The sequence below is a fragment of the Sturnus vulgaris genome, chromosome W (assembly GCF_052056855.1).
Source record: "Sturnus vulgaris isolate bStuVul1 chromosome W, bStuVul1.hap1, whole genome shotgun sequence".
NCBI classification, from domain to species: Eukaryota; Metazoa; Chordata; class Aves; order Passeriformes; family Sturnidae; genus Sturnus; species Sturnus vulgaris.
The window spans coordinates 66,170,525-66,185,597 of NC_142282.1; the positions used below are offsets into that span (position 1 = coordinate 66,170,525).

General features: G+C 47.1%; 1 long non-coding RNA gene across 2 annotated transcripts in view; it reads right to left on the bottom strand.

Moving 5' to 3' along the window:
- The window catches only part of LOC148220348 (uncharacterized), a 33,464-nt gene extending 27,459 nt beyond the window's left edge, over positions 1–6,005 (bottom strand). The window contains exons 1-2 of one of the 2 annotated variants that reach the window (XR_015798972.1): positions 5,731–6,005; positions 3,906–4,359 (exon numbers count right to left, since the gene is read on the bottom strand). This is a non-coding gene — a long non-coding RNA (uncharacterized LOC148220348). Of the gene's footprint in view, positions 1–3,905; positions 4,360–5,730 lie in introns of those variants that run through there. The other variant, XR_015798973.1, reaches the window with a different exon arrangement.
- Between the last annotated feature and the right edge of the window lie 9,068 nt (positions 6,006–15,073).

Below are 15,073 nucleotides of genomic sequence, written 5' to 3' on the forward strand. Positions count from 1 at the left end.
TGCTTCCTTCTTGCTGGTTGGTGGGGACATAGTAGTTATTACCACCATTGGAATCTGTCTGCATCTGTCTGGTCGCTTCACTGCTAACAACTGAATTTGCTGGGCAAGCCCCTTGAATTTACTTTGTTTGATGACAAAACACACTTTCAGAATAATCTGGATTTTTTCCCCTTTCTCAAAAACGTCTTCTGCCATGTTCCCCCATACCATGACGTCATCAATGTACTACAAATATTCTGGACCATCAGTCTTTTCCAGTGCAGTCTGGATCAGTCCATGGCAAATGGTGGGACTGTGCTTCCACCCTTGGAGCAGTCGGTTCCAAGTATACTGCACACCCCTCCAGGTTGTTATAAATAATAAAATGTTTAAGCCGAATTAAATATCATCATAATAAACGATTTTTATTTCGCTACCAAAATACGGTCCTTGATAGTCACAATTGAAAAGGACAGTGCCGAGCCCGGGATGGGTGCCAGGTGAACACACACTGATTCGAACTCTATCGCTTCAGATCCCCCTCTGTTCACAAATGTCTCGGCAGGTCCTGGTTTTATACAGTTTTTTCTGCCTGGGGCAGAGGTCTTTCCTTTCTTTTTGTTGCTTCACATATTCATGTAGCTCTCTTTCTCTTCCTTGGGCTGGACAAAACCATTTCTGGGAAGCGATGAATTTCGATGAACGCAGATATTTGCTTAGGGGAATCCAGTATTGAGATGTAGTTTTTCCCTGACGACTCTGGTTATCTTGATTAACCACACTTATCAAGTGTTAATCGCTTGGGTGTTCCCAGGACTGTTTCTGGGAGAGCTAGCTCTGCTGGAGCCATTTCTATTAACTTGCTAATTTAGGTTCTTCTGTTTTTATCAACAGTTGTAGTTTTGCAATTCTTGTAAGGCAATCCTTGTTCCTCCACTGCTGCCTATGTTCTAAAGATTTTCTTATTTATTTTTTTTTATTTATACAATCTTGTTTTATTTCAGTTCAATTACAAAGTAACACGAATTATTTTATAGCATATATTACAAGGTGAAAGCAAACTGGGACCTGCATTCTGCTGCTAGAGGAATGGAGAAAAATGTTTAAACAATGTTGATGGTGTCACCATTTTGCTGCCTTGGACTCTAGTTCTTACTGAAGTTCCATCCTGTCCAGCACGGCAGCACTCAGTGATAATGTGACTTCATTCAAGCCATGATAGTCTACTGTCAGTCTCCACTCTCCACTGGACTTATACACAGGTCATATAGAACTGTTAAAGAGTGAGTGAGTCTTGCTGACCATTCCCTTGCTCTTCAGTTTGTGAATCATCTTATGGATGGGAATCATGGAGTATCGGTTGGTGCGGTGTTGCTGATGTTGCACTGTTGCAGTGGAGATCGGTGCCCATTGTTCTTCAACCCTCAGGACTCCCACAGAAGAAGGGTCCTCTGAGAGATCAGACAAGATATTTGTTGGGGGTTAGGTTTCTTTTATTTTGTTCCTTCTTACCTATAGAATTTTTCCTATGAGTTGCTGGGAAACACTGACTTCTGGTACTTATGGGTATTTGAGAAAACAAAAGGTTGGCTGGGTCCAGGTAAAAGGAGGGTGGAGGACAGCTACTATCTCTCTTGCACTGTGGCTTCAGAAAAAGGATGGTAGCTGTTGTTGCTTGGGAAAAGGAATCTGCCATAACCCAATCCGGAGCTTCTTCTGTGGGATGAGCCTCTGCTTGTGAGAGCAGCCACTGACCTGGGACCTTATTAACACGTACCTCACTAAAAGAGGGACTTATCACCATCTGCTCAGGTGCCAGGGAATCCTGACCCACCTCTGCCCTGCTCGGAGCTGGCCGTAGCTGCACCAACCCCCCACTTCTTCGGCACTGCTCTGGATTTCTCTACGCTGTAGTCCCACACCTCCCTGCCCTGCCGGGACGTCCCTCAGTTACAACTATTGTCGCGGAGTTTTCTGATACATCTCGTCCACCAGCCCCGGAACTTTTGCTCATTCCTGCCATTTCAGCTTAGTGCTCTTCAGAGTCCTTCAGGGGCATTGAGATAGACTGGTCCAGGGCTATGTGAAGCAAAGTCTTGTGGAGGGAGCAGAGACCCTCTCTGGAGAAAAAGCGGGCCCGAGAGAGAGAGCCCCATGGAACAGAATTTCTTAGATAAGAAGTTGTTTACTTAGAATGACTGATAGTAGAAATATTCCCTCCTTTGCAAACCCTTGCTTTATCTTTTAAGAAAATTATTGGTCCACTTTTAATTCCTCTAACAATTGGTCCTTTTAACCTAAAATACATGGTGGTTGGTTAACTTTAGTATCCCTGATATTATTGGTCCACTTCCAAGACACCCTGACCCTACAAAAACCCCCTTTGTACCCCACCCAGAGGATTTTGCTGCTCTGGGACCCCTTCATGGAAGAAATAAAGACTCTGTGGAACATCCTCTGCAGTGCTTCCTTATCTCTTTCTCTGCTAGCCAAGAAGGTACTTTGCAAGCAAAAAAAAACACAAAAGAGCTGATAGCCTAAATTCGAGGTACTGCTTGCATCCTAGTACCTTGTGGCTGAAACCTGCCTGAGAGTCCAAGAAAGGCTGTCCCTCACAAGACAACCTATCTGGGCTCATCGTGGCAGATCAGAGCCTACCACAGGCACCGACAGCTACATAGTGGCCCACCGAACAGCCTCTCTGAAACCCTGCCAACATGTCTGTAAGCGGCGTTCTTTGAACAGTTACCACTTTCAATACATCACCACCTCGGCAGGTAGCTTTTTTGTTTTAAAAAAAGTTACCCCTCCAGAGACTCCAACAACCTGAGACTGGACGACAGCTAGCACCAGCCAGCAGATCCTGACCCATCTCGGCTGAGAATTTGTGAGCATATCAGCCTTTCTAAGCATGTCTTTCACTTTTGGGTCATCTTTGTTTTTTCTTTTTTTCTTTTTTTTTTTTCCTCTTTTTTTTCTGCTGGTTTGGCAAAGAGTTCATTATGGGATAGATTCTCACAAAAGTCCAGTTATCCCATAATGAAAGAGATCTATATTCCCAAATCCGACTTATCCTATCTGCTGACAACTTTTCTTTCTCAAAAGGCATTCACTCTAAAACTACTTTGAAAAAACTCATAAAATTGATTTCTTCTCAATTTTCCAACTTTAATAGCCAAACTGTCCTTCTAGATTCCTTTTGTGACTCAGTGGGGACAAAGATATACGAATGCCAAGCAAATGGAGATTTTTCTGTCCTCTTTCATACCTCTTTTCCAAGATATCATAAGAGCAAGATGAAAAAAAGTTAAAAAACCTACTTCTCCTAAGCCTCCACCACCCTCCCCACTCTTATCTTTTCCACCTTCTCCCTGTTTAAACTCAGACCCCCGTCCTGCTCCCCTCCCCGCCTCTGCACGGACAATGCAGACACCATACTCCCCTCCCCCCTCCACGCCCTGACCCCAACACCCACCATCGCACATCCCCCAGATCCACCCCCCGCCCTTACCTTCCTCTCAGAACCCTGCATCGCCCCTGAAAGTCAGCCCTCTGCTGCCGCCCTGGGGGGCCCGGCTGCTGGCCCCATGTCCACCACTCTGACCTCTGTAACCTCTCCCAACCCCACAGCCCTGCAAACCATGCTTCCCTTTGTTCTACCATCCCCCTCTAATACCGAGCAGATCACTCCCAGCCCCGCCCTTCTCTCTCCTACACTTTCCAACCCAGTCATCTCATCGCCGTTAGTGCCCTCCCCCCTCACACAGTGTCTTGGTTTAATTTAATTTCTCTAAAAAATGTCTTGATTTAATTTTGTTTCCTGGCCAATGCACCAAATAATGTCTTAGTTTTGAGTTGCCAATTTAAATATATTAATTTTCTGTTGTGAGACAGAACCAGGAGAAAATGCAAGGCAGGCCTAAAACTTAAGAGGGTATAAAAAAAGAAATTTATTAACTACACAAACAAAGGAAAAAAAACAAATTCAGAATAAGATTTTTCAGACCACTCCTTCTTTCCCTCTCCTAACCTTCATAACAACAAAACAAACATACAACAAATACTTTGGTCAGTTGCCAATTTAGTCTTTTTCAGTTCACTTTCGGAGAGAGAAGCCTCCTCTTGTTGAAGCTGTAGGTATTTTTCCACAAGAAGGAAGAAAACAGTCCTCTCGTGGTTTCATTTTCACGATTTGCATCTGCCCAGAACCCTGCAATTGTGCACTCTTCTCAACTCCACAGCCTTCCCAGAGATGTGCATGTGGGGCCATGTCTGTCTCATGGGGTATTACTTTTAAGAATGAAATGTTCCACAGCAAAGGTTCTCTTCATCTCTTTTTTCTCTGTTCATGCTTCATCCTCAGAAAACTGAGATCCCCTTCTTTCCTCAAGGCAAAGATTTTCAACACAGGTGCTTTTTAGTCAAATGATCTATCAAATGGAACATCTCCAACCCCCCATATCTTTCTCCATGGTTTATAGGAATATTTAGTACATCAGTTCATCCCTACAATCTCACAAAAGGATTTTCAGCCATGTTCATAGCATCTCCTCATTCTCCTTCCATATTAAAAAAACCCTAGCTCTTGCTTCACTGACTTCAGAATATCTCCTTATTTCCTTTCCTATTCAAATGAAGGACGGAGGTTTTGCAAATCTTATCTGAGCACTAAAGAGTGAAAGTTTAACACAGTTGCAAGAGCTGGGCCAGGCCCAGGCCGCTCTGGGTGGGGGCGGCTGAGATGTCAATCAGCCTTTCTGGGGCTTGCTGCAGCCCCACACTGCCCATGGCCACCCCTGCTTCCCAGACAGGGGCCCAGCTGCCTCCCCCAGGCCACGTGGGGGCTGGGCAGGCCTGGCCCTTCCGAAACTGCTCCGAGACAGCAGCAGGAACCATCCCCCTCCCCCCAGAGCCGCAGGCCCGTGGAGGAAGAAGCCGTGAAGGTCTTATCAACGAGCCTCTCCTCCTCCCGGCCATCAGGTCCCCTAGTTTGCAAATGGGGCCCAAGCAGCCTCCCGAGCCTCCCCCACCCACGAGAGGGAGCTCGGGTTGGTGTTACCTGCTCAGCCACCAGAAAGACAAAGAGCTTTTGTTTAGGATTATCTCCTTTAAAATGTATGTTCACTGAGCGAACTAACTTTCTCCCATTGGCTGTTGAAGTTCTCCCAACCGCCACAGAGAAAACTCTCTTAGAGAGAACTTCTCTCTGAGTTTCTTCGTCCCAGGTCAACCCATCACACACAGCCTGTCGCAGCTCCGGGCATCCCCCCGCCCCGGCCCCGGCCTCAGCTGCGGCTTCCCAGACCCCTGCTGATGCGGCAGAAATTCCCTCCCCCCACCATCCCCCTCTCCGCTCCAAGCAACGCCCCCCCCCCCCCCGTCCAGGCTTCAGTCTCCCCTCCCACACATGCTCAGTACCCTGCCGACACCCACCCGATAACAGCATCAACCCCTGCTGTGTTCACACCCACTCCCATCTCCCCCCGCCTCTCAACCAGTCGCCTTTGTTTCCTCAGCACCTACCTTCCCCCATACCACACAAACACACTTTAACGCTGCCCTCCTGCAGCCCATATTCCCTCACGCCGCTCCCCTCCCCGCCGCAGCCCACGGACATTCGCCCACCAGCCCCTCCTCCACCGTTGCCCCTGCACATTCGCCCGCCAGCCCCCTCCCTGCTGCCTCTCCTGGAGACGCGCCCGCCCCGTTCCCCAATGTTCCCGTTCCCATTACTGTTCTCTCATTCCCTACCACAACTCCCGCAGTCCCTGCTCCGTCGTCATCCCTGGCGCCACTTTTCCCCACACTCTCCTCCGCTCCAAATCCCGTCCCGGAATTAAGTTCCTCTGTTGCGATTTTCCAGATTCCTGCCCAGCCAGCCCGAAAACCGGCAAACTCCCCAGTTCCGCTTAACGCGCCCTTCACAATCCCTGGGGCTCCTACGATCTCCACTGTACCTCCATCCCTGGCGCCAGCAGTAGACCCTGCTCCTCCTCCGCCCCCCTTTCTACCTATGACTCCAAACTCCGTACCTCCCCTCCCTCCGCTCCCCTGCGCGGCGCCGCTGCCTCCACCCGTCTCTGGACACGTATCGGGTATCTATCATCCCCCCCAATGTCCTCCCAGGGCTCATCCTAGCTGCACGGCCAGCACCATCATGATCTCCCCTGCACCGATGACTCCCTGTGGCCAAGCCATGCCGTGCACCCACTCACACCCCTCCGCGCCTCCCCCCACCCCTCCCCAAGCACCGGTCGCTCCTCCCCGAACCCTTGACTCGAGTTCTAAAAAGCGTCACGCCCGACGAAGACGCTCCAGTTCCTCTGAATACAGCGGTAGTGACTCAGCTACCTCTGATTCAGATGATATTGACCCCTGGGCAAAAACAAAGCTTCAAGCAACCCAACAGGGTGAATGGCAGCTAGCCCAAAAGATCTCTGCCTTTCTTGTAATTTATAAAAAAGGCAAACTGGGAGGTGCCACAAACAGATCAGAGTGGGAAACAATTAATACTAAACAATTGACATAATTGTCAAAAATCGCAAAAGACCATGGGAGATCAGCTCACATCTTTAGAAACTTCTTAGAAGCACTGTTTTCTGCTCACATTTTAGTCCCACATGATCTCAGAAATCTTGCAAATTGTCTTCTCTCCCCAGCTGAATATATGTTATGGGAAAGGGATTGGAAAAAGCAATTAAAAACACTATCTGATAAATATTCCAAAGATTCAAATCGACAGAATTTCACTGTTGAACAGCTAGCAGGAGAAGGTGATTTTTGCAAACCTTCAGAACAAGCTAGCACTTTACCTGAGGAAACACTGCAAGACATATCTAATGCAGCAAAAACATCATTATTCCTCACTCCTGATGACTCTATTCCTACCCTGTCTTTCCCTAATATCAAACAAAGGGTGGATGAGAGTTTCATAAAATTTGTAGATAGATTGAAAGATGCCCTGGAAAAACAAATAGAAAGCACAGAAGCACAAAAAGAACTTTTAAGTGAAGTTGCTATGAGCAATGCTAACGAACAATGTAAAACTATTCTGAGGGCTCTGCCACTTGACACTGAACCCACCATCGAGCACATGGTGGAAAGCTGTACACTCCATATGTCCACTGAAAATACAGTTGCCTAAGCAGTTGCTAAAGGCATTGCAGAAGGTGTCTCTGGTGCATTTGCAGTGTTTTTACTGTTGGGAACTTGGACACTTTATAAAAGACTGCCCAGAGAAGCCACCCACCCAAAACCCCTACACCAATTACCAAAAGCCCCAAAAGCATAAAAAATACCAACAACGGTCCGGAAACTCCCAGTGGAGAGGGGGCAAAACTCTGTGCTCGGACACCAATTAAAAGCTGCTTCCTGCCCTGTCCCACCTGTGAAAAATGGGGGACATCAGGGTCCATAGTCCCTGAAGATTCCAGATTACCTCAAACAGATCCAACATATGGAGTGATACAGGTGGGAACCAGGCACCAGTTGGTGAATGTATTGTCTTTAAACTTTACAAATGGGAATTTTTACCGTGTTCCCACAGGAAAGCATGGACCACCAGATGGTCCTGGGGACATTCTAATCCTTGGTGACACTTTCCATGGTCCAATACAAATTTTTGTTTTGCCAGAAATACAAACTGCATCACCTGGGCAAGAAATCTTTGTCCAGCTGTGCTGCACAGACATTCCTTTGGGAAACACCAATTGCACAAGCCTTTTTGCTCCCAAAAAATCACATGGAACAGATCCCCCTCAACCCCACAATAATGTGGGCAGAAGTCATGGGTTCAGACAAACCCATCATCGAGTGCAGTCTTTTCTGCTATGGGGAAAAAATCCAAAAACAAGGGATGCTGGACTCTGCCTCAGATGTGACCATCATTGCCTGCTCGGAATGGCCAGTGAACTGAGAACTACAACCAGTAGCAGGCATGATTTCCAGAATCGGTGGAGCCACAGTGTCCATGTGAAGCAAACGAAACGTCATCATCGAAGGGCCTGAAGGCAAGCTGGCAACCATCCTGCCATTTGTGGTAAAGGCTCCCCTTACCCTATGGGGCAAAGATGTCCTATCCCAATGGGGAGATTCCATCCAGATTCAAAGTCGGGATTTCTAATTGGGGCCACTGATGAGTCTGCAGTTCCATTGACACCTCGGCTCACCTGGAAAAGTGAGGATGCAATCTGGACTGAACATGGCCCCTTTCAAAGGTCAAACTGGGCGTACTGCAAGACCTGGTGGAAGAAGAACTTGCTAAGGGCCACATCGTCAAAACTACTAGCCCGTGGAATTCGCCAGTCTTTGTGCTGAAAAAGCCTGGGACAGGTTGAGGCTCCTCCACAACCTTCACAAAATCAACGAAGTCATCTAGGACATGGGTCCCCTCCAGCCTGGCCTGCCCTCACCATCAATGCTGCCTCGAGACTGGACTCTTGCCATCATTGACATCAAAGACTGTTTCTTCAGCATTCCACTGCACCCCCAAGACGCACCATGGTCCACCACTACATGGATGACATCCTAGTTTGTGCGTCAGAAAAAACTTACTTAGAAAAAGCAGTTAAAACAACCATTGAAACCATAGAAAAAGCAGGATTTGAAATTCGTGAAGACAAAGTACAGTACACCAGCCCATAGACTTATCTCAGACTCCAGATCCGTGAAAGGACCATTGTACCCCAGCAGCTCTCCATCCAAGATGATCCAAAGACTCTGAGAGTCCTACACAGCCTGTACGGATCTATCAACTGGATATGCCCCCTACTGGGAATCACAACAGAAGACCTTGCCCCCCTGTTCAACCTCCTCTGTGGCAACGAATACCTGGACTCTCCACACACACTCACCCCAGAAGCTCGACAGCTTATCACCAAAGTCCAAGAAGCCCACCACTTCGAGCCCAACCTGCCTTTCCAGTTTGTCATTTTAGGAAAGACCCCTCGTTTCTATGGACTGATTTTCCAATGGGACTGTCAACTCACTGACCCTCTGTTAATCCTTGAATTCATTTTTACAAGCAGTCAACCCACAAAAACAATTACCACATTTCAGGAAATCATGGCACATCTGATAAAAAAGGCCAGAACTCGCCTTCACTCTCTTTGAGGGTATGAGTTCACATGTATATACTTGCCACTGACCACTGGAGACCTGGAACACTTGCTCCAAACCAATGAAAACCTTCAATTCACTCTAGATAGCTATACAGGCCAAATTTCCATCCACATACCAAAACACAAACTTTTTAATCTGAATGGAACCTTCAATCTGGTTCCGAAACTAGTCCAAAATAGAACACCTCTCAATACTATAACTTTTTACAGACTGCTCAGGATTTTCCAATAAATCTGTAATGACTTGGAAGGATGCCAAAACTCAAAATTGGGAGTCTGATGTCCAAATAGTGGGGGGATCTCCACACATTGCCGAATTAGAAGTCGTTATCAGAGCCTTTGAGAAGTTCAAAGACAAACCATTTAATCTGGTCACAGATTCATCTTATGTGACTGGTATAGCCATGAGAGCAGAACACTCTCTCCTCAAAGAGGTTTCCAACCCAAAATTGCACCAATGGACCCAAAATTGCACCAATGGATTTTTACATTAACACACCTAATCTCCAACAGAAAACAACCTTACCATATTATGCATGTAAGGTCACACACCAACCTCCCAGGTTTCATTACAGAAGAAAACAAAAAAGCAGACACACTAGCCATATCAATGGAAACTGCTAACATTCCTGATATCTTTACTCAGGCAAAGCTGTCACATGCATATTTTCACCAAAATGTACCTACCCTCATCAAAGCCTCTCCTCCATCCTTTCCCGTCTCCGCCGAGAAGGCTGTCATGGGGTCCCGGGTTCAGTTTGTTATTAATTCCATAGTTGTTGTTATTTTGTTTGCCTTGTTATACATACTAGTAAAGAACTGTTATTCCTATCCTCATATCTTTACCTGAGAGCCCCTTAATTTCAAAATTATAATAGCTTGGAGGGAGAGAGTTTACATTCTCCAATCCAAAGGAGAGTCCTGCCTTCCCTAGCAGACACTTGTCTTTCAAACCAAGACCGTATTCAACTGTCTACTTTATTTTGTCTCCACAGTAGCTATCCCAAATGCCCAGGGATGTCCTTCTGGGTCTTTGAAATATCCACTCCTGAGGTAATCCATGCCAAGGATACACAGGGCCTCTGGACCGGACACAATGATGTGTTTTTGCCACTCCTTCCTGGTCAAGCTCACTTCAGTTTCCTGTACTGTCAGTTGTTGGGATCACTCTGTCACCCCAGCAATAGAAACAGGTTCTGCCCCTATATGTTCCAATGGTATTAAAGGGCATTGTGTGCCAGTATTAACTCCAGCCTTGTATTTTTGTGCCAGGCCATCGGATCCATACAGTCCAAAAGACACAATTTTTCCTGGCCTCTACGTGGCTAGAGGCAAGGCCCCTCTAGTTCTGGCTATCATTCCATCCCTGGTCTTACATTCTGGAGGCCCCTTTAAGGGGATCAGACATGTCATCTCTAGCTTCCCTTGAGACTTCACCCTAGTTCCTGACTTGCTCAGATGTTAGGAAGAAGCCTCTGGGATCCACTACATGGACGTGAATAAAAGATAACAAAAGAGGCTCTTTGCCCCCTGGGGAGAATCTGAGGTTTATTTCTTGTGGTCCTCCAGGAGCAAAAAGAGGGCGAGGTCAGGGGATATAGGTCTTTTCTAAGGACTGTAAGGGGGCAGGAAGAAATTGGATCTCGGCCAACTAGGCATGGCCAGAGGGGAGAGGGACCAGGCCACAGGACACTAGAGGGGTCACAGAACCTACCGTTTTCAATACATCTAGTGAGTTACAACATCTCCCCTTTTCTTGCTTAACAAAGCTGAAGGAAGGATATTAGGTTCATCTTGATTCAAATTATCATCTTGCCCACCACTTGCAGTTAGTGGGAGAGTTAGATTGTTCTAAGTTTTTCATCTCTATGTGATTGACTACTGAGGTAGAAGGAATGAGACCATTAATAGCCTTAAAAACCAAGTGACGTAGGATCCCGAATGCCATTATTACAAGGAAAAGAATAATAAAAATTAACATAATGGTTTTAACTATAGAAGTCCACCACCCTGTGAGTCCCCAGCTTTTGAACAGTTCATTGAAGCAATCTTCAGATTCTTGCTTCACTTGTCCGATCAAGCTGTTCATGCTTCGGAGGGAAGCGTGGATGTTAGGAGCTCTTGAGGTCAGGTTCATGCAGCAAAGTCCTTCAGATTCCTGGCACTCATGTCCATGCAGCAGTAGGAGAAATTCTATAGCAGCAAGATTTTGGTAATTTCCTCGTCTTCCAGGAGGGAGCTGATTGCGGTGGATGTTAAGTTTGCCTGTTTGACTACCCAACACTCTAGGTGGCCCAATTCACCTAGAGCTTTAGCTGCTGCAATCCACAGAAGAAACAGGGACACAGCAATTCTTTTTGACTTGGCCCAATGGAAAATTTCACAATCACATTTTGGGTCCAAATTGTCTGCACTTCTCTTTTGGATTTTATTAACCAGTTTCTTTTTGTGAATCCAATTGTTAATTAAGGTTTCATTGGGAGCCAACAGGGACAACCGACCGAGGGTGTATGGCCCTCCTAAGAGCCGAGAAGGGATTCCTACCCATGCCCAATCTCCACAAATCAAGACCAATCCCCTAGGGAGGCTTTTGGGGCTTGAATGAGTTGGGGTGTCAGCTGCAATATGGTTTAGAATATTACACCACCTCTTGGCAGTGAATTCCTGCCGATATTGCATTATGTTGTGGAACTCTTTTAAGCTAGAAGGTTATATAAAATGAATGCAATATTGTGTTGGGTAAGAACCCAACAGCTCTAATTCTTGGGCTTCCTGAGCTGCTTTGGGCAAACTTGGCAGCAACTCCTCTATAGGGTTCTTACTCATTACAGCTTGCTGCCTACAATTTTTGTATAATGAAATGGTGTGTGACTCGGGAAGTTCATTGGGCATCTGTGTTTCAAAGCTGGCTGAATATTCTCCAGCCTTCAATGGGATTCCTACCAGGCAGGTGGACATAGGGTTTGTTGTTGCTGCTGTGGACAGACATATGTTTTCCTGTTGGAGTGCCTGTGCCAGGGTCACCCAGATGTTTTGATGTGGCTGAGGCATGCTCCATGCAGCTGCCAGACTGTTCAGTGTTAACAAGAAGACAACATGGATGGGGTTCATAACGGAACTGAGTGGAGGGAATGTTTTCTCTAAAAGGAAAAACAAACGTTATAAAGCATGTTAATGGTCTCTATCTGTCGGAATGTCTTCCTCTATGAAGATTTCCTTTCCTTTTTCGGTGGCGTCTTCTTTTCAAAGCCACAGCCACTAGCTCCTCATCCTCTTCAGTCGGAGCAGGAGCTTTGGGGGCATAAGGTTTCACCCACTTTTGGGGAATCCACCAAGGGCCTGAGGGAGTGGATGCGCATGCATAGCCATGTCCCCAGGTAACGAGCTCATAGGGAGCTTTGGTTTCCCAGGTTTCTGGGTCCCTCATCAAGACTAGAGGATTTTGGGATAACTTGAACTGTTTCCTACTGTTAAAGAGACGCACCACAGGTGGACTCGTTCTCAAATGAACAATTCAGAAAATTGATGGTAAACATGGCTTTGCAGAGCTTCTGCTGTGGAGCCATCCACACAGTTGAACTGCTCTGTTTAGCCAGGACCTGAATATGTGTCAATGCTTACATGGACATATTTGACGCGACCAAAACTGGGAATGTGTGTGATGTCAGTCTGCCACGCCTCACAGCTGCCAAGACCTCGGGGGTTAACCCCCATGCTGTTGGAGGTTGAACTATTCCCTTTTCTTTCAGTGGAATTTTCTCCTATTCTTATGCTAAGTAATTGTGGCTACACCTTGAAACGACAGATAATGTTCTCTCGTGAGGGGGTAGGTGGAGGGGGAGGGGGGGGGAACCGGAAAAGGAAAGATGGGATGGGGGGTCTGGAGAGGGGCTTCTCTCTCTCGCTTGGCTCGTGGAGTGGGAAGACAACCTGGGCTCCGCTCTGGCATCTTCCCCTGCCATCCCAGCACTGAGATCCACGCTCCCTGCCTTTGGACATCGCTCTGCTGCTCTCCCATCTCACCCTACTATCTCCAGACACTCTGCTGAGCACCACGACCGACACCGTGAGGGGGGAGTCACTTTTCCATCCCTCTCACCCCTGGGCCGCGGCCGCCATCACTCCAGCCCTCTTCAACTGCGCAGGACCTGCCCTGCCCCCACAGCACCGGTAACAGCACAGGGAGACGGCCTGCGGCCAGAAGGGACTGGAGCGGAGCTAGACTGTTCTGTTGTCAATTTTTATATCTGTTGTTGTTTTCTGCCTTGTTAGATACCAGTAAAGAACTGTTATTCTTATCCCCATATCTCCTGCCTGAAGGCGTCTGAATTGGACCTAAAATAATTAAAAGGGAGGGGGGTTGCACTCTGCATCGCAGAAAAGGGGCTCCTGCCTTTCCTTAGACCATACCTGTCTTTCAAACCAAGACACATGCCCATTGATGGCATGGTCTGGAGCTGACAGCTGGGACAGGTGGCCGCAATGGCTTGAGCCTGACTCCATGTTAGCTGGAACTGACAAATCAGACCTAGCACATTCTGATGATATTGCTGGTGGCTCAGCTTTGCCTGTTGAAAGATGTCAGGGAGGCGTGCTTGTTTAGCTGGTGTTGCTTGTTCAGCTGGGGTTGCAAAGGAGTCTGCCTGATGGTTCCCTTCTGCGATTTCGCCTGGCAAATTGGTGTGTGACCTCACATGCATCACATAGAATGGATGTTCTCTATGGGAAATCAAATAAATTAGTTTTGAAAACAACCTGAAAATCGGCTCATTCTCGATATCTCTGAGCACTGCCTGCTCCTCCCTGGACACTACCCTGGCTACATGGGCTGAGTCCGTTACCAAGTTGATTGGCTCCAAGATCTTCTCAAAGGCTCTCTCGACTGCTGCCAGTTCAGCTACCTGGGGTGATCCCTCCACAAACTCAACATCAGCTTCCCAGTGTTGAGTCTGGGGATTTCTCCAAGTCTTCACAGACTTGTGGGAAGCCCCGGATGCATCCGTGAACAATGTGAGAGCTTTGAGTGGTCTCTGACTCCTCACGAGGAATGAGGTGGAATTCCTCATTAAACACTTTGTGAGACGGGGCATGGACTGATATTTGTCCTCTATAGCTGTCCAGAGACAATTGGAGACTGGCATTGCTCTGGAGCAAATGCTCAAACATCTCTTTAGTCAATCTCTCAGGAGAGTTCCTTCCCTCCTCAGACAGTTTAACCGGGAGGTGAATACATGTGAAGTCACAACCAGCCAGTTCATACAGTCTCATCCTTGCTTTCTGAATCAGCTGAGCTATCAGCTCTTGTGGCTTAGTGATGGTTTTGGATCTTTGGTGGGAGAGGAAGACCCACTCTATGATTAAGAGTGACTCTCTCTGCCCCTCGATCCATTGGAATATTAACCCCTGTAAGTGTGGCAGTTTTACTAGGACAATGAATTTGAAAGGGAGCTTGGGCTGGTAACGATGAGCTTGCCTCTCTCCTAAAGCCTTTTGTACCTTTCCGATTGCAGTCTTTGCCTCTGGGGTCAGTTCCCTGGGAGAAACCAGCTCTCTCTCCCCCTTTAATAAATTGAAGAGAGGTTCTAGGTCCTCATTAGTGAGGCCTAGCCAGGGCCTAATCCAATTCAATGACCCACACAGGGAATGGAGATCTGCTAAGGTTTTTGGGTTACAATTAATTTCCAATTTCTGCGGAACAATGGTCCGTGCAGTAATTTCTAAGCCCAGGTACTTCCAAGGTGGCATCCTTTGGACTTTGTCTTCCTGCAATTGAAATCCAGCAGAGGTTAAAACTTTAACCACTAGGTCAAGTGTGTATTGGAGTATAGATTTATCAGGGGTACACACAAGCACATCATCCATGTAGTGCAAGATGATGGCTTCCCTTCTCTGAGCACGTACCGGGGACAGCAATGTGGCCACGTACCACTGGCAGATGGAGGGACTACATTTCATTCCTTGTGGCAAAACTTTAC